This window comes from Cucumis melo, chromosome 1, assembly GCF_025177605.1.
Source record: "Cucumis melo cultivar AY chromosome 1, USDA_Cmelo_AY_1.0, whole genome shotgun sequence".
In the NCBI taxonomy this organism is placed as follows: domain Eukaryota; kingdom Viridiplantae; phylum Streptophyta; class Magnoliopsida; order Cucurbitales; family Cucurbitaceae; genus Cucumis; species Cucumis melo.
In genome coordinates, this window is record NC_066857.1 from 23,138,198 (window position 1) to 23,161,741 (window position 23,544).

Consider the following 23,544-nt stretch of genomic DNA (forward strand, 5'->3'; position numbering starts at 1 on the left):
CTTGCTAAGAAAAATCCTAAACAGTAAGGATAAAATACTAAGGTAATAAATTTAATGGTTGCTCAAAGACCTAAAAATCCAATTAATTTAACTTACCCAAAGTTGAGGTTGAATCCAAATTATCCTTGGTTGGGAAAAATTCCACAGCCTAACTTCCAGTTAAAATCTAACCAATTTCATCCAAAATTAAATTATTTATGGTTCAAAAATAATATTTGTTGGGTAAGTCAAAAACCCAATTAACATACCAAAACTTACCAAAATAGGTGGAAAAAAAGAACCAAAATTAAGATTGGCAGCTCGGCTTGAAAGACAGGGTGGCTCGAGCACAACTCAGGTTGAGGCTGAAACGGCTCGGATACGGTTTGCACGGATTGGAGTTCGTGCGCGCAGCTGGGCGACTACACTCACGGATAGGCTCGACTGAAGGACAGGTTAACTCGCGGGCGGTTTACGTACGGCTGGCGTGTGGTTCAGCGCGAAGAACGACTCGGATTGGATAAGACGCACCGATCGACAGTTGACGACAGCTCATCAGCAGCGATCTCCACAGTGGAACGGAGTGGAGATCAATTAGAACTACCGACCGTGTAAACGACGTGCGACAATGCTCGTTTTGGTTCTCAAGCAACGAAGCAACGACTGGATAAATCGCTCAACGACGTTTGCAACGGAGGAGCGACTCAGTTTGTGGGCTACTTTCAACGACAGTCGACGAAGGGGATGCGGCGGTCTGAACGACAGACGGCGGAGCAAGTGTGATGGCTAGGGTTCCACTAGGGTGTTCTTGTGATAAGGAAGAAGAAGATGAATAGCTACACGTGCATTCTTTGGCCCTTTTTAAGGAAAATTAATAATAATATAAAATTATTATCCTTTTCTTTTCTCTTTCTTTATTCTTTTTCAAAATAAAACAACTTCTTCTCTCTCTTCATTTAAACCTATCAAATCTTTTGTTTTTTTTAACTCAAATCTCCCTCTCTCTCCAATCACCTCACCTTTATCTTTCAAAAAATAGTATATATCCTTAAATAATTACATTATCTAAATAATATAATTATTTTAACTTTAACTTCAATTGATTTTATACTTCTATATATAATTATCCAAAATTCTTTCAAATACAATTCCCCCAACACAAATCAATTAAAAACAAACAAATTCAATTAATTAGATATTTTTCCAAAGGATCTAATCAAAATATCTAAATAAATTCTAATTTCTACAAATCAAAGATTTCAATAAATCCTACTAATACCCAAATTAAATTCCACAATTGTTCGAAATTAAAGTTAAGATAACTAAGAATAAATTACCTTAATTTGAGGCGTTACACTCGGTTGATTTCCTCTTGACCTGTCAAACAAACCAACGTTAAAACCTTATATAGTTTTGTATCTTTATACTAACTTATGATGACACACAAAACATAACATTCAACAATTCCAAACTTAGACATAAAAGTGTATTTATCCTATTTCCCTAAAATTTTTCAAATTTAACAACTTAACTTCAAACATTCATAACTTTCTCAATACTTAACCAAAATTAATGTACTTTATATAAAACTCATCGTTTTTAACTCCTCTACAACTTACTTCAAGGAAAGGATTATCAATAGATTGCTACAAAAAATGGCTCGAAACAGAGAGAGTTCAAAAATCAAGTCTTATGCTATTCTCTGCCTTGCTCTTGAAAGTAAGCTTACTTCCAATAATATTTAGCTCACGATTTCTTCATGAATATTGTAAGAATTTCCATAATATTTTCAACCATACCCAATAGAGCTTCTAACTCTCTCTGTACGATCTAGTAAACTTGAAAAACCAGAGCATTCAGAAATTCACACCCAAAATTTATGACCTGAATACCTCTTCAAAAAATACCAATTCAATATCAGAATTGGCTTATGCTTCCTTCACAAAACATGTTAGAAATTAAATGAACTTTCCAGAAAAAATAAATAATAAACCTAACCTTCTAATTCTTTTTTAGGAATTCAAATTGATGCAAAAACTAGAAGATGTCTCTATGAATTCAATCTGTCTAGAAATTGAATTGAGCTTGGTGTTCCCCATCCTCTTCAACCTTCAAATTGTAGAATACTTGCTTCCAATCTTTACAAATCTTATATCAACATAGAGCTGAAGTTGGAGAATTAAAAGTGAGGAGAAATGGGGGAAGAGAGCTTGGTTGTGGAGAAGATGAATGAGAAAAAAAATTACCAAATTATATTTTACCACTTTCCTTCTTTCTTTTATTTATTCTCTTCTTAAAAACAAATGTATATATATATAATTCCACCTTTGTTTTTGTTTTCCTTTTCTTTCTTTTTATTCCAAATTGATTAACATAACTTGAATCAAAAGCTTTGCCATTCTCTTATTCAACAACTCAAATTCAACTTCTTATATTGTATGGAAATAGCAAAGAATCCAAAGAGAATATCGGGTTTACAACTTACCTCCCCCTTGGAAAATTTTGACCTCGAAATTTGGAAGTGCATAGGTGAAGAGTGTCGGGTAACTCCTCTTTATCTTGTCTTCTGACTCCTAGGTTGCCTCCTCTATTCCGTGATGTCTCCAAAGAACTTCCACGAGTGTGCTCATCTTGATTCTCAAAACTTGCTCTTTTCTGTCAAGGATCTGAATAGCTTCCTTCTCATAACTCAAGTCTTATTTGAGCTCCATCGATTGCGCTTATAACACATTTGAGAAATCTAGGATATATTTCCCCAACTTGGATACATGAAACACATCATGTATTCGAGAAAATATTTCTAGCAACCCAAGTTTATAGGTTGTTGGCCTAACTCATTATGTTATTTTGTATGGATCAATATATCTAGGACTCAACTTTCCTTTCCTTCCAAAACGAAGAACACCTTTCCACGAAGATAACTTCAGGAAAACTTGATCTCCAACCTAGAATTCCAAGTCTCTTTGTCGCTTATTTGCAGAGCTCTTCTGTCGATCTTGAGCTATTTTCAGGTTTTCTCTAATCATTTTAATGTTGTCTGTCGTGATCTGTACTAACTCAGGACCAACTAACTTTCGCCCTTCTACTTCATTCCAACACACAAGAGTTCTGCATGGTCTACCGTACAAAGCCTCAAATGGTGCCATGCCGATAATAGACTGATAGTTGTTATTATAAGCGAACTTCATAAGTGATAAGTGGGAATCCCAACTTCCTTTAAATTGAAAGACACATGCCCTCAACATATCCTCTAAGATTTGTATGGTCCTCTCTGACTGACCATCTATTTGAGGATGAAAGGTTGTACTAAACTTCAACTTTATTTCCAGTACTTTCAGAAAACTAGGCCAAAATTTAGAACTAAACCTGGGATCCCTGTCTGAAACTATGGACACCATACTAACTCACAATCCTGTCAACGTATAGCTTAGCTAGCTGATCTAGTGTAGACATCGCTTTAATCAGTATAAACCATGCTGTCTTAGTGAGTCTGTCCACTATTACCTATATACCATTATGTCCATTAGAAGTACGAGGTAACCCAAATAGAAAATCCATAGAATATGCTCCCACTTCCACTCTGGCACTGACAAAGAGATAAGGAGTCCTTTTGACCTTTATCTCACTAGTTTAACCTATTGGAAAATCAAACATATATCAACATGTACGAATATCTCTCACTTCAAACAAGGCCATCAGTAAGTCTTCTTTAGAGTTTTGTACATCTTGGTGCTTCCAGGATGCATAGCGTAAGCCAAACTGTGAGCTTCCTCTCGTACAGCATCCTTAAGCTCACTAATACTTGGAACACATAGTCTTCCCTGCTTAACTATGGCTCCATCTGTTCTCAACTCAAATTCAGCATCTAGACCTTTCTTTGACTTTTCAAGCATCTTCTACAAGTTACTATCCTCTTGCTGTCGTCTCACAATCTCTGCTACCAGAGAAGATCGAACTTCAAATTTAGCTAAAAGACTCCCTGATCTCTCTATAGTCACAACTGCCTTGAAGCCTCTTAACTCACATAGCAAGCTTGCTCAAATACCACATAAGGCACTCTTTAGAAGTTTTGACTTCCTACTTAATGCATCTGCTACTACATTATCTTACCTAAATGGACTATATGGTACAATCATAGTCTTTAATCAGTTCTAGCCACCGCCTCTGTCTTAGATTCAACTCTTTCTGATCAAAGATATACTTCAAACTCTTATGATCTGTAAAAATGTGGCACTTCTCACTGAACAGATAAGGTCTTCAGATTTTCAATGCTAAAACTACTGCTTCAATTTCAAAATCATGAGTAGAGTAATTAGACTCATGCTTCTTGAATTTCCTTGAACCAGAAGCTATTACTTTACCTTCCTGAATAAGCACACAACATAATCCTTGCCTCAAGGCATCACAATAAATCACATACTCCTTCCCTGTTACAAGAAGTGTCAGGATAGGTGTTATGACTAATCTATTCTTAAGCTCCTGGAAACTCCATTCGCATTTATCCAACCATTAAAATTAACATTCTTCCTTGTAAAAGCTGTTAAGGGATGCATTTATTAGATGCCATAGTAATTATATAGCTAATACGTGCAACAAACCCCAACTTTTGGAAGGGATTCATTTATTAGATAAAAGGTCGATGTGTGATATGTGCATTGCTCTAATGATTAATGATAACTCAACGGATCACACGACCATCGTGCCGAGGACGCATCATTCAAATTTCAGCCCTATCAACTTTCGATGGTAGGATAATGGCCTACTATGGTGGTGACAAGTGATGGAGAATTAGGGTTTGATTTCGGAGAGGGAGCCTGAGAAATGGCTACCACATCCAAGGAAGGCAGCAGACGTGCAAATTACCGAATCCAGACACGGGGAGGTAGTGACAATAAATAACAATACTAACAATACTAGGCTCTTTAAGTCTTGTAATTGGAATGAGTACAATCTAAATCCCTTAACAAGGATCCATTGGAGGGCAAGTCTAGTGCCAGCAGCCATGGTAATTTCAGCTCCAATAGAGTATATTTAAGTTGTTGCAGTTAAAAAGCTCGTAGTTGGACCTTGGGTTGGGTTGATCAGTCTGCCTATTGTGAGCACCGGTTGGCTCGTCCCTTCTGTCGGCGATGTGCTCCTGGCCTTAACTGGCCAGGTCGTGCCTCTGCCTCTGTTACTTTGAAGAAATTAGAGTGCTCAAAGCAAGTCTACGCTCTGTATACATTAGCATGGGATAACATCATAGGATTTCGATCCTATTCTGTTGGCCTTCGAGATCGAAGCAATGGTTAACAAGGACAGTCGGGGGCATTCGTATTCCATAGTCAGAGGTAAAATTCTTGGATTTATGAAAGACAAACAACTACAAAGGCATTTGACTCAACACGGGGAAACTTACAGGTCTAGATATAGTAAGGATTGACAGACTGAGAGCTCTTTCTTGATTCTATGGGTGGTGGTGCATGGTTGTTTTTAATTGGTGGAGCGATTTATCTGGTTAATTCCATTAATGGATGAGACCTCCATGGCCAGCTTCTTAGAGGGACTATAGCCACTTAGGCCAAGGAAGTTTGAGGCAATAACAGGTCTGTGATGCCTTTAGATGGTCTGGGCCGCACAGGCGGTACACTTATGTATTCAACGAGTCAATAAACTTGGCCTATAGGCCCGGGTAATCTTTAAAATTTAATCATGATGGGGATAGATCGTTGCAATTGTTGGTATTCAACAAGGAATTCCTAGTAAGCGCAAGTCATCAGCTCGCGTTGACTATGTCCTTGCCCTTCACACTGCCCATACAAGTCTACTGAACCTTATCGTTTAAAGGAAGGAGAAGTCGTAACAAGGTTTCCGTAGGTGAACCTGTAAAAGGATCATTGTCGATGCCTAAACATCAAACGACCCGCAAACGCGTTTAAAAGCAAACTATCCGTGTCAAGGGCGGGGGGAAGCATGCTCTTTTCCTACCTCCTCCCCTTCCGACGCGTCTAAACAAAACCCCAATGCAAGTGGCACCAAGGAACATGAAATGAATTCGCCTGCCCCTTACCTCAACCTCGACGTACGGAGGGTAGAGCATTCTAGTCCTATTACTCACAACGACTCTCGACAATGGATATCTCGGCTCTCGCATCGATGAAGAACGTAGTGTGAATTGTAGAATCACGTGAACCACCGAGTCTTTGAATGCAAGTTATGCCTGAAGCCTTTAAATCGAGGGCACGTCTGCCTGGGCATCACGCATCGCTACCCCAACCACATAACTCTTCCAATGTTGGATCGTTGTGGAGGCAGGGGGCATACACTGGCCTCCCGTACGCACCATCATACGGATGGCTTAAATTCAAGTCCTTGACACTCGTCGTTGCAACACTACGATGGTTGATCCAACCTCGGTTACGAGTCTCAACCTCAACGTCACCTTTATTAACTCCTTCACGACCCTCTGAATGCCACCCCCAAAAGGACGACACTCTCGACGCAACCCCTTGTCAGGCGAGATTACATGCTAAGTTTAAGCATATCAATAAGGGGAGGAAAAAACCTTACAAGGTTTCCCTTAGTAATGGCGAGCTAACTGAGAAGAGCCCAGCTTGAGAATCGGGCATCGTCGACATTCGAATTGTAGTCTGGAGAAGCGTCCTTCGTGGCGAACCAGGCACAAGTCCCTTAGAAGGGGGCCCTAGAGAGGGTGAGAGCCCCATTACGCTTGGACCCTGCTGCACCACGAGGCACTATCAACGAGTCCAATTGTTTAGGAATGCAGACCCAATCGGGTGGTAAGTTCTGTTTTAAGCGAAATATGGGTGAGAGGCCGATAGCAAACAAGTACCACAAGGGAAAGATGAAAAGAAGATTGAGAAGAGAGTCAAATAGTGCTTGAAATTGTCGGGAGGAAAGCGAATGGAGGCCAGTGATGTGACTCAGCCGGATGTGGAATGGTGACAAGCTGGTCTGCCAATCAACTTGGGGCATGGATTGATGCAAATTAAGACGGTAGCCTACGCCTAGGCATTTGTTACACTTGTAGAGATGTCGTCGTCTCGATTATGGTTGGCAGCGCACGCCTTCTAGCAAGCTTCAACCCATCTTGAAACATAAACCAAGGAGTCTGACATGTGTGCGAGTTAACAGACGAGTAAACCCATAAGGCACAAGGAAGCTGACTGGTGAGATCCCTAGTGGGTTGCACGACTGACCGACCTTGACCTTCTGAGAAAGGTTCAAGTGTGAGAATGCCTGTCGAGACCAAAAAGATGGTGAACTATGCCTGAGCAAAGCGAAGCCAGAGGAAACTCTAGTGGAGGCTCGTAGCGATATTAACGTGCTAATCGTACTTGGGTATAGGGGTGAAAGACTAATTGAACCGTTTAGTAGTTGGTTCCCTCTGAAGTTTCCCTTAGGATAGTTAGAGCCTGTGGACGAGTTCTATTGGGTAAAGCCAATGATTAGAGCATCAGAGGCGTAATGCCCTCAACCTACTCTTAAACTTTAAATAAGTAGGAGGACGCGGCTACTTTGTTGAGTCGCGCAATGGAATCCACAGCTCCAAGTGGGCCATTTTTTATAAGTAGAACTGGTGATGCGGGATGAACTGAAAGTCGGGTTATGGTGCCTAACTGCTCGCTAACCTAGATCCAACAAAGGGTGTTGGTCAATTAAGATAGCAGGATGTTGGTCATGGAAGTCAAAATTTTCTAAGGAGTGGTAACAACTCACCTGCTGAATCAACTAGCCTCGAAAATGGATGGCGGTGAAGCACATAACCTATACCCGGCCAACGGGGTAAGAGCTAGTCCCTAATAAGTTTGAGGGCATGACAGTCACTGCAAAATCTTGGACGTGAGCCCAGTGGAGCAGCAATCGGTGCAGATCTCGGTGGTAGTAGAAAATATTCAAATGAGAACTTTGAAGGTCGAAGAGGGTAAATGTTCCATGTGAACGGCACTTGCAGATGGGTTAGTCGATTCGAAGAGACGGGGAAAACTCGTCTGATAGCGCGACAGTGCAAATTTTGAAAGGGAATCGGGTTAAAACTTATGAACTGGGACATGGCGACTGATGACAACGTAAGGGATTCTGAAGATGTCGACAGAGGCCTTGGGAAGAGTTATCTTTTCTATTTAACAGTTTTCCCACCCTAGAAACGGCTTAACTGGAGGTAAGGTCCAGTGGCTGGAAGAGCATCGCACGTCGCATGGTGTTCGGTGTGCCTCCGCGACCTTTGAAATTCAGAGGATCGAGTGCCTCTCCCGCCTAATCGTACTCATAACCGCATCAGGTCACTAAGGTGAACAGTCTCTGGTCAATGGAACAATGTAGGCAAGGGAAGTCGACAAAATGAATCCCTAACTTAGGGAAAATAAATTTGTCGGCTGTTAGTGGACTATACAAGCGTAAGGATCTATCTGAGGGAGGCGCACACTTGCCTTGTAAGTGGTTTTGTAAGTGGCCTTGCTGCCATGATCCATTGAGATTTAGCCATTTTTTGCTCTGATTCGACCTTCCCCACACACAACTAATTTATTTTTTCCAATTGCCAAGGTGGTTATGTCTTATGTAAAACGACGAAAAACAGAAGTGTTAGTTGAATCCCCAACCAAGCATTGTCGGACTCTTTGCAAACTTAGCTTTTCTTTGCAATTGACAGTCTTCAATTCTTTCTTTTATGATGTTTACAATGATTTCCTTTCTCTTTCACGTTTGATAAAATAATGTTCTCAAGAACATGAAGGGAGGCTAAATCATATCGCGAGTTTGTTCGCAGATTTTGAAATTTAAATGGCTAACTTGTTAACCAAAAAGAACAAGTGTCGAACAATCATGTTTGAAGGGTTACGATTGTGACAAGTGGTATTAAAGCCAAATTGGCTTATCGACAGTTAAGACCAAAATATGTCAACGACGATTCAATCGGGTAAGACCCAAAAAGATCGACTAGTATAGCTAGAAGAGCAAATGCTCTACTTAGTGGAAGTTCCTGACTCCATTTGCTTCATGGAGTCTTGTCTCGAACAAATTTCTAAGAAAGTTGATATGATCGATACGGTGGCTGACCATGTCGAAGGATTATCAATACAAGAGTTATTGGCAAAAGTTGATACTCTATAAGGAAAAGTGGGAAGAACTGGTAACCACGGACGTGGGGATAGTTCGACGGGCTCCGTTGCCCATATCAAGGAGCTAGATAGCTCTCAAAAGACACTTTTAGAGATGATAAACGGCATGTCGGAGGATTTTTGAGCTACCTTCAATGTCCTTGGGAATGAAATCGTAGATGTGAACACAAAACTTAATCTCACGACCATGGTGAACCAATCTTCGACTGGGAGAGCAATTCCGATTAGTAGAGTAAAGATTCTGAAACCCTAGCCCTTCTGTGTGGCAAGGGATGCAAAGGCCTTAGAGAACTACATTTTTGATCTCGAGCAGTAATTCAAGGCCATGAACACATTTACAGAGGAAGCCAAAGTCACATTGGCGATGATGCATCTCTCTCAGGAAGCCAAGTTATGGTGGAGGTCCCGGTATGTTGACATTCAAGATGGACGTTGCACAATAGACACCTGGGATGCTTGAAGAAAGAACTCTGCTCGTAATTCTTCGCTGAGAATATTGAAATCTTGGCTCGGTTGAAGTTACGTGAACTGAAGCACACCGACAATATTCGTGAGTATGTAATACAGTTTGTGGGGCTGATTTTGGACATACGTGATATGACCAAGAAATGCAGTTTTCTGTTTTGTCGACGGGCTAAAACCGTGGGCAAAGACAAAGTTATATAAAAAAAGGGTTCAAGACCTCACATCAGTATACACTTTGGCAAAGCGATTGTTTGACCTGTCTAATGACTCTTAGGATGTGAGACGTCATCCAAGTTCCTCGTCTAGTGGAAATAAAAACAATCGCCCAAGTTCTTCCAAAACTGTTGAAGGAGACAAATGTCCTAATGGAGATCGCAGGCCCTACCAACCGAATATAGGAAACACTTGGTGAGGACTAAATAACTAGACTGTGTCCAATCGTCCTCTCAAATATTTCATATGTAAGGGACCATACTTGGCTAGAAAATATCCTAACAAAATTTCCTTAAATGCCTTCCAGGCTCTTTAGCTTCAGATTCAGATGATAAATTGGGTCAAACCAAGAGGGAAGTGGACCATACAGGATGATAACCCTCGAATGGGGGCCTTCAAATTCTTGTCGTCTCTTTAAAAGAAGGTAGGGGACACAAATACACTAGTGGAAAGGGGCTTAATGTATGTTGACACCTAGATCAACTAGAAACCAACCAAGAGCACTATGGTTGATTCCGGTGCAATCCACAATTTATTAACGGAGGCAGAAGCTAGGCGATTAAATCTTCTTTGGGAAAAGGATATATGGAGAATGAAAGTCGTGAATTCTACGGCCCTACCTATCGTCGAACTAGTGAAATGAACGATGATAAGGTTGAGGGGATGGAACGACCTTGTAGATTTTGTGGTGGTAAAAATGGATGACTTTGATGTGGTACTAGGAATGTAGTTTCTACTCGAGCATCAATTGATCTCAATGCCTTTAGCCAAATGTTCAGTGATCACTGGATATGCCACCACTGTTGTACAGACTGACATTCGCCAGCCTAACGGGTTGAAAATGATTTCGACCATGCAATTAAAAAAGGATCTCACTAGAGACGAACAAACGTTTATGGCCATTCCACTTGATTCGTTGGAGAACCCAGGAGAGACAGTCCTAAGGACATTATGTGTGTCCTTGAGAAGTATCGTGATGTGATGCCTGACAGTTTGCCCAAGTGTTTGCCACCTCAAAGGATGATTATATTGATCATGAGATCGAGTTACTGTCAGGGGTAAAACCGCCTACGAAGAATGCTTATCGTATGACACCTCTGGAGTTAGCTAAACTTTGAAAACAATTGCATGAGTTGTTAAATGCAAGGTTTATTAGGCCTGGAAAAGCTCCCTATGGGGCTCTAGTTCTTTTCCAGAAGAAGGATGAGAGTTTACAATTGTGTAATCGACTATTGTGCCTTAACAAGCTCACGATTCACAACAAATATTCACTTCCCATAATTATTAGCTTGTTTGACCGCTTACATGGGGTAAAGTATTTTTCGAAGTTAGATATGCAATCGGGACATTACCAAGTAAGAATTGTAGAGGCAGACGAGCCTAAGACAACCTGTGTCACCAAATATGGAGCGTTTGAGTTCCTCGTAATGTCATTTGCTCTTACCAATGCCCCTGCAACCTTTTGTACATTGAAGAGCCAGGTCTTCCATGAATATCTTGACAAGTTTGTTGTGGTCTACCTAGATGATGTAGTGGTCTATAGCTTGACCCTGGAGGAACACAGGACCACCTTCAAAAGGTTTTTCCGAAATTGAAGGAAAACAAACTATATGCCAAAAGAAAAAAATGTTCCTTTGTGTAAGAGCAGATAAACTTGTTGGGTCATGTGATAGAGTTTGGCCAAATATGGATGGAAGAAGGAAAGATTCCTGCGATACTGACTTGGCAATATCAAAACCAGTCTTAGAATTACGCTCCTTTCTTAAGTTTACAAATTATTATCGGCGATTTATTGAGGGATTCTCCAAACGAGTGTCAAGCTGCCTTTGAGGGCCTGAAGCAAGCCATGATGGAAGGGCCAGTTTTGGGAATTACTGATATGACCAAACCTTTTGAGGTTGAGATGGATGCGTCCGATTATGTGGTGTTCTCCTACAAAATGGATACCGAATCGCATATGAAAGTCGAAGCTAATGCAGCTAAAAAGAGGTATACCATGTCTAAAAAATAGATGCTTGCAGTAGTACGTTGCTTGAGGGCCTAAAGACAATACCTACTGGTTCATTGTTTGTGGTGAAGACGGACAACAGTGCAACCTGCCACTTCTTTACCCAGCCAAAGTTAACTTCGAAGCAAGCAAGTTGGCAATAATTTCTGGCCAAGTTTGATTTAAAATTTGCACATAAAAATAGGTCGATCAACTGGGCTGCTGATGCCCTAATTAGAAAAATGAACATGCAGCCATGTGCATGTTAGCTCACCTCCAAACGAGTAAGATTGACAGGTCAGTTGAGATGTCTTGAGAGAGTTCTTGCATAAAGATCATGCCGCTCAGAATGTCATGAATTTAGCTAAGGCGGGTAAAATAAGACAGTTTTGGGTCGATGAGGACTTGTTGGTCACAAAGGGTAATCGACTAAACGATCCTAGAGTAGGGGACTTGAGGAAGAAATTGTTGCATGAGTGTCACGATACTTTATGGGTGGGCCATCCCGAATAGAAGCGAACGTACGCTTTATTGAAGAAGGACTACTTTTGGCCAAACATTAGAGATGATGTCATATAGTACACAAAGACCTGTCTCATTTGTCAATAGGATAAAGTAGAGAGAGCGAAGCTTTCCGGACTTCTCGACACTCTGCCAGTTCCAATAAGACCTTGGGAGAGTGTTTCTATGGACTTCATCACTCATCTTCAGAAGGTAGTGACTTTGAGGCAATTTTGGTCATCATTGATCGATTTTCAAAATACGCCACCTTCATCCCCACTACCAAGAAGTGTTAAGTTGAACTTATGACTCAGTTGTTCTTCAAGCATGTTGTTAAGTTATGGGGAGTTCCGACAAGTATAGTGAGCGGCAAGGATGGTAGATTTGTTGCCTTCTTCTGAACGAAATTATTTACCTTCTTGGAGACGAGTTTGAACATATCCTCAAGCTACCACACCCAGACTGACGGTCAGGTCGAGCGATTCAACTGCATGCTCGAGAAATATTTGCGTCATTTTGTAAATGCAAGGCAAAAGAATTGGGTCAAGCTGTTGGATGTAGCCCAATTCTGTGTCAACACTTAAACCAGTTCATCTACTAGGAGAAGCCCGTTTGAGATTGTTTTTGGTAGGCAATCTGTATTGCCACACCTTGTCGATCATCGCTATGTAGGGAAGAACCTCTAAGCCCACAATTTTACGAAGGAGTGGAAACAAATGACAAACATCACCCGAGTGGACTGAGAGAAGGCCTCGAGGCGGATAAGAAGAGATGCCCCCTTGAGTTTCGGGCAGAGGGCCAGGTACTCATTAAACTCAACCAGAACAGATCAGATTTTGGGGACGTAAAGACCAGTGCCTCGTCAAAGCGTACGAAGGATCAGTAGAACTGCTGAAAAGGGTAGGGAATACATCTTATAGAGTAGCGTTACCCACATAGATGAAATCCATCCAGTAATTCATGTGAGTACGTAACCTGAAGCCCTACCACCAAGATACAGACGACCTGCAGCTGAATGTCGTAAGTCGCCCAATCAACTACCTTAGTCAGAAAGAAGACAAACATGTTGAAGAAATTCTGGCTAAACAAGTAAGAAAGGGCAGAAGACCTATACGAAGAACCTTTCTGTGGAAGAAACAAGTTGGGAACGTGTCGAAGATCTCGAAGCTTGGACGTAGAATGTCACACCCCCTCCCGGACCACCTGCTGTCTTAGCCCGAAAGACGGCGTGAAGCCAACAGACATCGTCTCCTCTAACGATCCCTACTGACCCTACTAAACGTTAAGCCTGATAAACATACCAATCTTAGATATAGAATGTTCAACATGGAAAACCACACAGAGGAAACCACGAAAACCTTCCCAACATACATAAGATGCAGCCCTGACATCACTTGGTTTGTAAAATAACCTGATATAAACATCACGACCAAAACCTATACAACTAGAGTTTTATGACCACGACCTCCAGAACGATATTATTTAAACCTTACAAAACATTTCAACATGAACAGACTCAAAATACAACTCCAACCACGTACTGGAGTTTGATTCCAAACTTTCAGCAGACGTTGGTAGTGTATCAGGCACCGAGAGCTCAATCTCTACCTGAAAAGTGGGAAACATTTTGAAAAGAATGAGCTACGAGGCCCAGTGAGTGACTAAATTTAAAACACTAAATACGGACATCGAAACATGTGATAAACCTTTAGACGTATAAATATGTTCAAACAAAGCGTTTAACATAAACGTGTAATAAATAAGGCTTTCTAAAATATTTTCCAAGTTCATCATAAAAAAAATCTAACAAAGCATAAGAAGTACATCAAACGTTTTAACTAACATGACCGATCTACATGGTGTAAAGTACGCCCAATACAACCAATGTTTACTAGTCCTACGATGTAGTGGGGCCCGCCTGGCACTCCCATCGTCTTTGTCGTAGTAGGATCCGCCCAGCACTCACGACAGCATCGTTGTCATGGAGTACACTCAACGTCGACAACGAAAATATAACCTGTGTGCACACGGTACCATATAGCCTCAGGCTCAATATCTCAGTCATGTAATCAATGGAAAGCTCCGTGAAGTCACATGAAAACATTTAAACATGCCTATTTATCGTTATCTTTTGTAAAACTCAAGTTTATTCAGTTTCCTCGTGAAAAACTTTAAATCATTATACAATATTTGCTAACACATGCTTTACTTTAAAAGATATCGTTTCAACTACTTTTCATTAAGCTATTAGCCACGTGCTCGAATATAACCCTCATTAGAAAATATAAGCTCAAAACTCATGTTTGAAACCGTTCACAAAAACATGTATCATTCATAGAAAAACATGTAAAACATGTAATTATGAACAACTGTTTAATAACATTTTAGAAATTGTTTTGTCACTCACAGTCTTATCTAGTTTCCCCAGTTTGTAGACTCGGCCTATTTCCTCTTGGCCTATCAACAACCAAACCCGAGCATTAGAATCATAGATAGGTTTTATCTTTCCATGCTCATGAATTTCTAAACAATTAGATTAAGAATCACATTACAACCCACATTTCTAGATTTTCAAGATTTGATAATCTAACTTCGAACACCCATAACTTCCTCAAAACTTAACCAAAATTAATGAAATACACATAACAATCTTCATTTTCGAACACTCTACAACTTACCTGAAGAAATAAAAACGAGATTCTCAACCGATTCGTCCAGAATTGCCCCGAACATAGACAATACAGAATTCAAGATTCTCTACCACTCCTTATCTATCTCCTGCAATTAACCCCACTTAAAGTCATTTTTGGCTGACAAAATCTTCATGAAAGTTGTAGGATAGTGACTAATATTTCTAATCATACCAAATAGAGCTTCTGATTCGACTTGTGCACTTCCAGAATACTCAAAGTATCATAGAACACCAGAAATCCTCCTGGTTTGCTCGAAATCCTATGCTCTGTTTTCCATTTCAAAAATCATTAACTTCTCATACTATTCAGCTTAAGCTTCCTTCATGAAATTTGTTGTAAAATGAACTAACTTGCAAGAAAAGCAAACCTCACCTCTTATATCCTTCTAGATAGCTCAAATCGAACAAAACAACCAGAGGTTGACAGTTGCACCCAGATTCTGCAATGGCTAGCTTTGCATGAACTTTTTCCTATCTTCTTCAACCTCAAACCACGAAATTCTTCTTCTTCTTCTTCCTTCACTCTCCCCTCAAAGTGCTCTGAAAGTTTGGATGGAAAATGATGGAGGAAAGAAATAAAATGGGGCTGAAATAAAATGAACTTGCGGTGGTGGGCTTTGTTGTCCAATTCCACTTCCTTTCTTCTCTTTTCTTTCTTTTTTTCATTTTTTTTTCTTTTTTTGTTCTTTTAACTTAGTAATCCCAACAATAGATGACAAGAGAAAATGATCCTAGGGAAATCTCGGGTTTACAACTTACCTCCCCCTTATGAAATTTTGACCTCGAAATTTAGAAGTCCTTAGGTGAAGAGTGTCGGGTAACTCCTCCTCATTTGATCTTCTGTCTCCCAGGTTACCTCCTCTATTCCATGATGTCTCTAAAGAACTTTCACGAGCCGGATCGTTTTGTTCCTCAAAACTTGCTCCTTCCTGTCAAGGATCTGAATTGCTTACTCTCTATAACTCAAGTCTTCTTTCAGTTCAATTGGTTGTACATGCAACACATGTGGTGGATCTGAAATATATTTCCTTAACATGGACATATGAAAAACATCATGTATTCGAGCGTGTTTCGTTGGCAATTCAAGTCTATAGGCTGCTGGTTCAACTCGTTCTATTATCTGGTACGGACCAATATATCTAGGACTCAACTTACCTTTCCTCCCAAAACGAAGAACACCCCTCCACGGAGATAACTTTAAGAAAACTTGTTCTCCAATCTAGAACTCTAAGTCTCTTCGTCGCTTATCTGCATAGCTCTTCTGTCGATCCTAAGCTATTTTTAGATTTTCCTTAATCAGCTTAATATTGTCTGACGTAACTTGTACTAACTCAGGACCAACTAGCTTTCGTTCTCCCACTTCGTTCCAGCACACAGGAGTCTTACATGGTCTACCATACAAAGCCTCAAATGGTGCCATGCCGATACTAGACTAGTAGTTGTTATTATAAGCGAACTCCATAAGTGATAAGTGGGTATCCCAATTTCCCTTAAATTGAAGGACACATGCTCTCAACATGTCTTCTAAGGTCTGGATGGTCCTCTCTGACTGACCATCTGTCTAAGGATGGAACGCGGTACTCAACTTCAACTTTGTTCCCATTGCTTTTTGCACACTAGGCCAAAACTTAGAAGTAAACCTCGGGTCCCTATCTGAAACTATGGACACTGGCACTCCATGTTGACTCACAATCCTGTCGATGTATAACTTAGCTAGCTGATCTAGTGTAGACATCACTTTAATCGGTATAAACTGCGCTGTCTTGGTGAGCCTATCTGCTATTACCCATATACCATCATATCCTCTAGATGTACGGGGTAATCCAAACAGAAAATCCATGGTAATATGCTCCCACTTCCACTCTTGCACTCGTAGGGGATTAAGGAGTCCTCCTGGCCTCTGCCTCATTGGTTTAACCTATTGACAGATCAAACATCTATCGACATATTCAGCTATCTGTCGCTTCATACCAGGCCACCAATAAGTCTTCTTTAGAGTTCTATACATCTTGGTGCTTCTTGGATGCATAGCATAAGCTGAATTGTGAGCTTCTTCAAGTCTAACACCCTTAAGCTCACTAATATTCGGAACGCATAGTCTTCCCTGCTTAACTATGGCTCCGTCTGTTCTCAACTCAAATTCTGCCTCTGGGCCTTGCTTGGCCTTTGCAAGCATCTTCTGCAAATTACTATCCTCTGGTTGTCTTCCTACAATCTCCGCTACTAAGGAAGACCTAACCTGAAATTGAGCTAAAAGACTCCCTGAGCTTTCTGCAGTCATAACTGCTTTAAAGCCTCTTAACTCACTTAGCAAACTTGCTCGAATACCACACAAGGCACTCTTCGGAAGTCTCGACTTCCTACTTAATGCATCTGCTACCACGTTAGCCTTACCAGGATGATATTCTATGGTACAATCATAGTCTTTGATTAGTTCTAGCCATCGCCTCTGTCTTAGATTTAGCTCTTTCTGATCAAAGATGTACTTCAGACTTTTATGATCTGCGAAAATGTGACACTTCTCGCCAAATAAATAATGTCTCCAAATCTTCAGTGCTAGAACAACTGCTGCTAGCTCAAGATCAAGGGTAGGGTAATTACACTCATGCTTCTTCAACTGCCTTGAAGTATAAGCTATTACTTTCCCTTCCTTCATGAGCACACAACCTAATCCTTGTCTCGAAGCATCACAATAGATCACATACTCCTTTCCTATTACAGGAAGTGTCAGAATAGGTGATGTCACCAATCTCTTCTTCATCTCCTGAAAACTTTGTTCACACTTATCCGACCACTCAAACTTAGCATTCTTCCTTGTTAGAGTTGTCAAGGGTAATGCTAATCATGAGAAATCCTCAACAAAACGTCTGTAGTATCCGGCCTAGGAAACTACGTACCTCTATTGCACTAGCTGGTCTCTCTCCATTGACAACAGCTTCCACTTTCTGCAGATCAACACTAACTCCGCCCGCTGAAACCACATGCCCTAAGAACACCACTTGATTCAACCAAAACTCACATTTGCTGAACTTGGCGTATAGTTGTTTATCACGTAGTGTTTGTAAAACGATCCTCAGATGTTCCTCATGGGCTTTTTTGTCCATTGAGTAAACTAGTATGTCATCGATGAACACTATCACAAACTGATGTAAATACTGATGGAAGATCTTGTTCATGAGGTCCATGAAAACTGCTGGTGCATTCGTTAAACCGAATGGCATTACTAAAAACTCATAGTGCCCATACCTCATTCTAAATGCAGTCTTAGGAATATCTGATTCCCTAACCCTCAACTGATGGTATCCTGATCTCAGATCAATCTTAGAGAACACTACTGCTCCCCTTAACTGGTCAAACAAGTCATCGATGCGTGGTAGAGGGTACTTGTTACGTATCGTGACCTTGTTTAACTGCCTGTAGTCAATGCATAATCTTAGGATACCATCTTTCTTCTTCACGAATAACACTGGAGCTCCCCAAGGTGATACACTAGGCCTGATGTATCCCTTGTCAACTAGTTCTTGCAACTGCACCTTCGGTTCCTTAAGCTCACTCGGAGCCATTCCGTATGGTGCTTGTGAAATAGGTGTTGTTCCTGGTAACAATTCAATAGTGAATTTCACTTCTCTATCAGGTGGCAAACCCGATAAATCAGCTGGAAAAACATCTAGATATTCATTCACTACAGGAACATCTTCTGGTTTCAACTTTTCTTCTTGCACCTCAACCACGTGCGCAAGAAACGCTATGCAACCTTTCCTCAATAACTTCTTAACTTTCAGAGCTGAAATCAAACTCGTAGGGATAATCTTTCTCTCACCCCTAAAAACAACTTCAGTCGAATCTGGTTTCCTAAAAGTCACCTCTTTCCTATGGCAATTCATCGAAGCATAGTGAGTGAATAAGAAGTCCATTCCCAGAATTACATCCAATGCCTGCAACTCTAGGGGAAGAAGATCCACCAACATGCTTAGACCTTCCACTACAACCCCACAATCACACAACACTTCACTGACTAATAAAACGTCACCAACTGGTGTGCATATGACTAACTCCTCATATAAAGGCTCTAGCATCCTATTCAGCTTGGTTAAAAACATACTAGAAACAAAGGAATGCGTAGCGCCAGAATCTAATAAAACATGTGCAGGTACATCACAAATCAAAATCATACCAGTGATCACATCTGGTGCGTCCTCTGCTTCCTGTTGAGTCATGGCGTAGACTTTTCCCTGCTGCCTAGGTCTCCCCACAACTCCCTTTTATCTTGCACCACTAGTTCCCTCCCCTGCGGCTGTTGAGATTCTTGGCAGCTCAAATGTGTGGGACTCAACTCCCTGGTCCCTCCGAACTGCTACTCTCAGCTGTGGACAATCCCTTTAGAAATGTCTTGTTTGTCCACACTGGTAACACACACCGGCGCCAATAAGACACTGACCCCGATGACTCTTACCACAACTTACACATGGGGTTCTCCTGGATTCACTAGCAACAGACTCCTGACCCGTCCGCGATCTTGCTACTGAGTTCGCAGACTGACTGGAAACTCTCTAACTCTGCCTCTAATAAGCACTACCTGAACTCATTTGCCTCAATGGTTTGCCACCCAATCGATGCTTGAAGTCTTGACAACCTGAAACATTCACTCCAGGTGTGAACCTCCGTTGCTCTCGACCTCGAATACCACTAGTTGTTGAAACTCCTTGACTAAGCTCCATTGCCGACTTTTCCTCTACAATACTCTGCTTCACACGTAAAGCAGTCTCTACTAGCTGAGAAAAATTCGTCAACTTGGCAATAGCGGTCACTGGGGTACGTACCTCAAAACGTAGCCCTCTCTCAAACCTGCGACACCTGTCACTCTCAGATGCCACAATCATTTCAGCATACCGTGAAAGCTCGGTATACTTTCTCTCGTACTCGGCTACTGAAAGTGACCCTTGTTTCAGCTCCAGAAACTCATCTCTCTTTACCTCACAATATGTGGTGGGATAATACTTTTCCTCAAATATGCCTCTGAACGTCTGCCAATCTAACGTACGTGCATCATTGCGCCTGGCTATAATGGATTTCCACCATCCCTCGGCCTCTTTCTATAACAGAAATGTGGCTAATCTGACTTTTCGCTCCTGAGGACAACTCATTACGTCGAAGCATTTCTCCAGCATATTTAACCAGACCTCAGCGTCAGCTAGATCCGTGGAACCCTCAAACACTGTGGCTCCTAATTTCTTCAATCGTTCAATCCCATACATCTTTTCTGGATCACTAGGCCCTGCTTTCTCTGGCCTACCAATCTCCTGTGCAGATCTAGCAAATCGCTCACTCCCTGCCTCATTCTGACCTCTCGGGGTACTAGATCCCCTTTCAGATTGACCTTGGGTAGGATCCTACATCCCATCCTGATTCTGCCTGCGTCGTCTGCTGGTACATGGTAGCATGACTCCTATAATATACCAACACATTAGACATGCTATAGATACTTAACTCAGATATTTGATACTAAACTTGTAACCACATTCTAGTCCTGACTGGACTCCCTCTCAATAATGCTCGGACCTTAATTCACTAGTTCTACCTGAACTGACCCAACGTCTAACTATTTACTTTCTGAATTTTTTTTCTTAACACTAACTACCATGTCTCTTTTCCCATGGAGCTAACTGCTCTGATACCAAGTTGTCACACCCCCTCCCGGACCACCTGTTGTCTTAGGCCGAAAGACAGCGTGAAGCCAACAGACATCGTCTCCTCTAATAATCCTTACTGACCCTATTGAACGTTAAGCCCGATAAACACCACACAGAGGAAACCACGAAAACCTTCCCAACATACATAAGATGCAGCCCTGACATCACTTGGTTTGTAAAATAACCTGATATAAACATCACGACCAAAACCTATACAACTAGAGTTTTATGACTACGACCTCCAGGACGATATTATTTAAACCTTAAAAACATTTCAACATGAACAGACTCAAAATACAACTCCAACAACGTACTGGAGTTTGATTCGGAACTTTCAGCAGACGTTGGCAGTGTATCAGGCACCGGGAGCTCAATCTCTACCTGAAAAGTGGGAAACATTTTGAAAAGAATGAGCTACGAGGCTTAGTGAGTGACTAAATTTAAAACTATAAATACGGACGTCGAAACATGTGATAAACCTTTAGACGTATAAATATGTTCAAACAAAGCATTTAACATAAACGTGTAATAAATAAGGCTTTCTAAAATATTTTCCAAGTTCATCATTAAAAAAAATCTAACAAAGCATAACAAGTACATCAAACGTTTTAACTAACATGACCGATCTACGTGGTGTAGGGCACACCCAATATAACCAATGTTTTCTAGTCCTACGATGTAGTGGGGCCCGCCCGGCACTCCCATCGTCTTTGTCGTAGTGGGGCCCACCCGGCACTCCCATCGTCTTTGTCGTAGTGGGGCCCGACCAGCACTCACGACAGCATCGTTGTCACGGAGTACACTCAACGTCGACAACGAAAATATAACCTGTGTGCACACGGTACCATATAGCCTCAGGCTCAATATCTCAGTCATGTAATCAATGGAAAGCTCCGTGAAGTCACATGAAAACATTTAAACATGCCTATTTATCGTTATCTTTTGTAAAACTCAAGTTTATTCAATTTCCTCGTGAAAAACTTTAAATCATTATACAATATTTGCTAACACATGCTTTACTTTAAAAGATATCGTTTCAACTACTTTTCATTAAGCCATTAGCCACGTGTTCGAATATAACCCTCATTAGAAAATATAAGCTCAAAACTCATGTTTGAAACTGTTCACAAAAACATGTATCATTCATAGAAAAACATGTAAAACATGTAATTATGAACAACTGTTTAATAACATTTTAGAAATTGTTTTGTCACTCACAGTCTTATCTAGTTCCCCGGTTTGTAGACTTGGCCTATTTCCTCTTGGCCTGTCAAAAACCAAAACCGAGCATTAGAATCATAGATAGGTTTTGTCCTTCCATGCTTATGAATTTTTAAACAATTAGATTAAGAATCACATTACAACCCACATTTCCAGATTTTCCAGATTCGGTAATCTAACTTCGAACACCCATAACTTCCTCAAAACTTAACCAAAATTAATGAAATACACATAAAAATCTTCATTTTCGAACACTCTACAACTTACCTGAAGAAATGAATTCGAGGTTCTCTACCACTCCTTATCTATCTCCTGCAATTAACCCCACTTAAAGTCATTTTTAGCTCACAAAATCTGCATGAAAGTTGTAGGATATTGAATAAGCTTTCTAACCATACCAAAAAGAGCTTCTGATTCAACTTGTGCACTTCCAGAATACTCAAAGTATCAGAGAACACCAGAAATCCTCCTAGTTTGCTCGAAAATCCTGTGCTCTGTTTTCCATTTCAAAAATCATTAACTTCTCATACTATTCAGCACAAGCTTCCTTCATGAAATTTGTTGAAAAATGAACTAACTTTCAAGAAAATCAAACCTCACCTCTTAGTTCCTTCTAGATAGCTCAAATCGAACAAAACAACCAGAGGTTGACAGTTGCACCCAGATTCTGCAATGGCTGACTTTGCATAAACTTTTTCCTATCTTCTTCAGCCTCAAACCACGAAATTCTTCTTCTTCTTCCTTCACTCCCTCCTCAAAGTGCTCTGAAAGTTTGGATGGAAAATGATGGAGGAAAGAAATGAAATGGGGCTGAAAAAAATAAACTTGCGGTGGTGGGCTTTGCTGTCCAATTCCACTTCCTTTCATCTCTTTTCTTTCTTTCTTTTTTCTTTTTTTTTCTTTTATTTTTTTTATTTTTTTCTTTTAACTTAGTAATCCCAACAATAGATGAAAAGAGAAAATGATCCTAGGGAAATCTTGGGTTTACATAGAAAATAGAAGAATTCATGCTTCGCCAGTCAACAACAACGTCAACTGTTTAGGTGGGGGAGAATGTCATGAACATGCTTGTCTAGGGCATTGTTTGCCTATGGTCGCATGTCCAAATACCCCTAATTTATCTTGTCTTTATGTTTTCTTTATTGTTTAGTCTATTGCTTTCATTTTCGTGTCATCAAGCTGGAGTGTGAAATTTTGGCAATTTCATATGCAAGCCTGCCAAGGCCAAAAATGCTAAAATGTACTATAGGGGAGGCAGAGTAGTTGAGTCCCCGACCAAGCCTTGTCCCACTCTTTGCAAACTAAGATTTTCTTTGCAATTGACAGTCTTCAATGCTTTCATTTATGATGTTTTCAATGATTTTCTTTCTCTATCACGTTTTATAAAATAATTTTCTCAAGAACGTGAAGGAAGGCTACATCAAATCGCAAGTTTGTCCGTGGATTTCAAATTTTATATGGCTGACTTGTTGAATGAGAAGAACAAGTGTTGGACAATCGTGTTTGAAGGGTTACGATTGTAACACCACACGCGCCATGCTTGAGCGACCGTGGCGATCCATCTGAGGAGTATGTGTGCTTGGCTTGTAAGTGGTATTGTAAGTGGCCTTGCTCACCACGTTCCACTGGGTTCAGCCCTTCGTCGCTCTGATTCGACCCTTCCCACAAACAACTCAT

The 23,544-nt window shown here is 40.7% G+C and overlaps 1 pseudogene; it reads right to left on the reverse strand.

The window, feature by feature from the left end:
• Positions 1-4,236: 4,236 nt before the first annotated feature.
• The window catches only part of LOC127148489 (uncharacterized), a 37,349-nt pseudogene continuing 18,041 nt past the window's right edge, over positions 4,237-23,544 (reverse strand).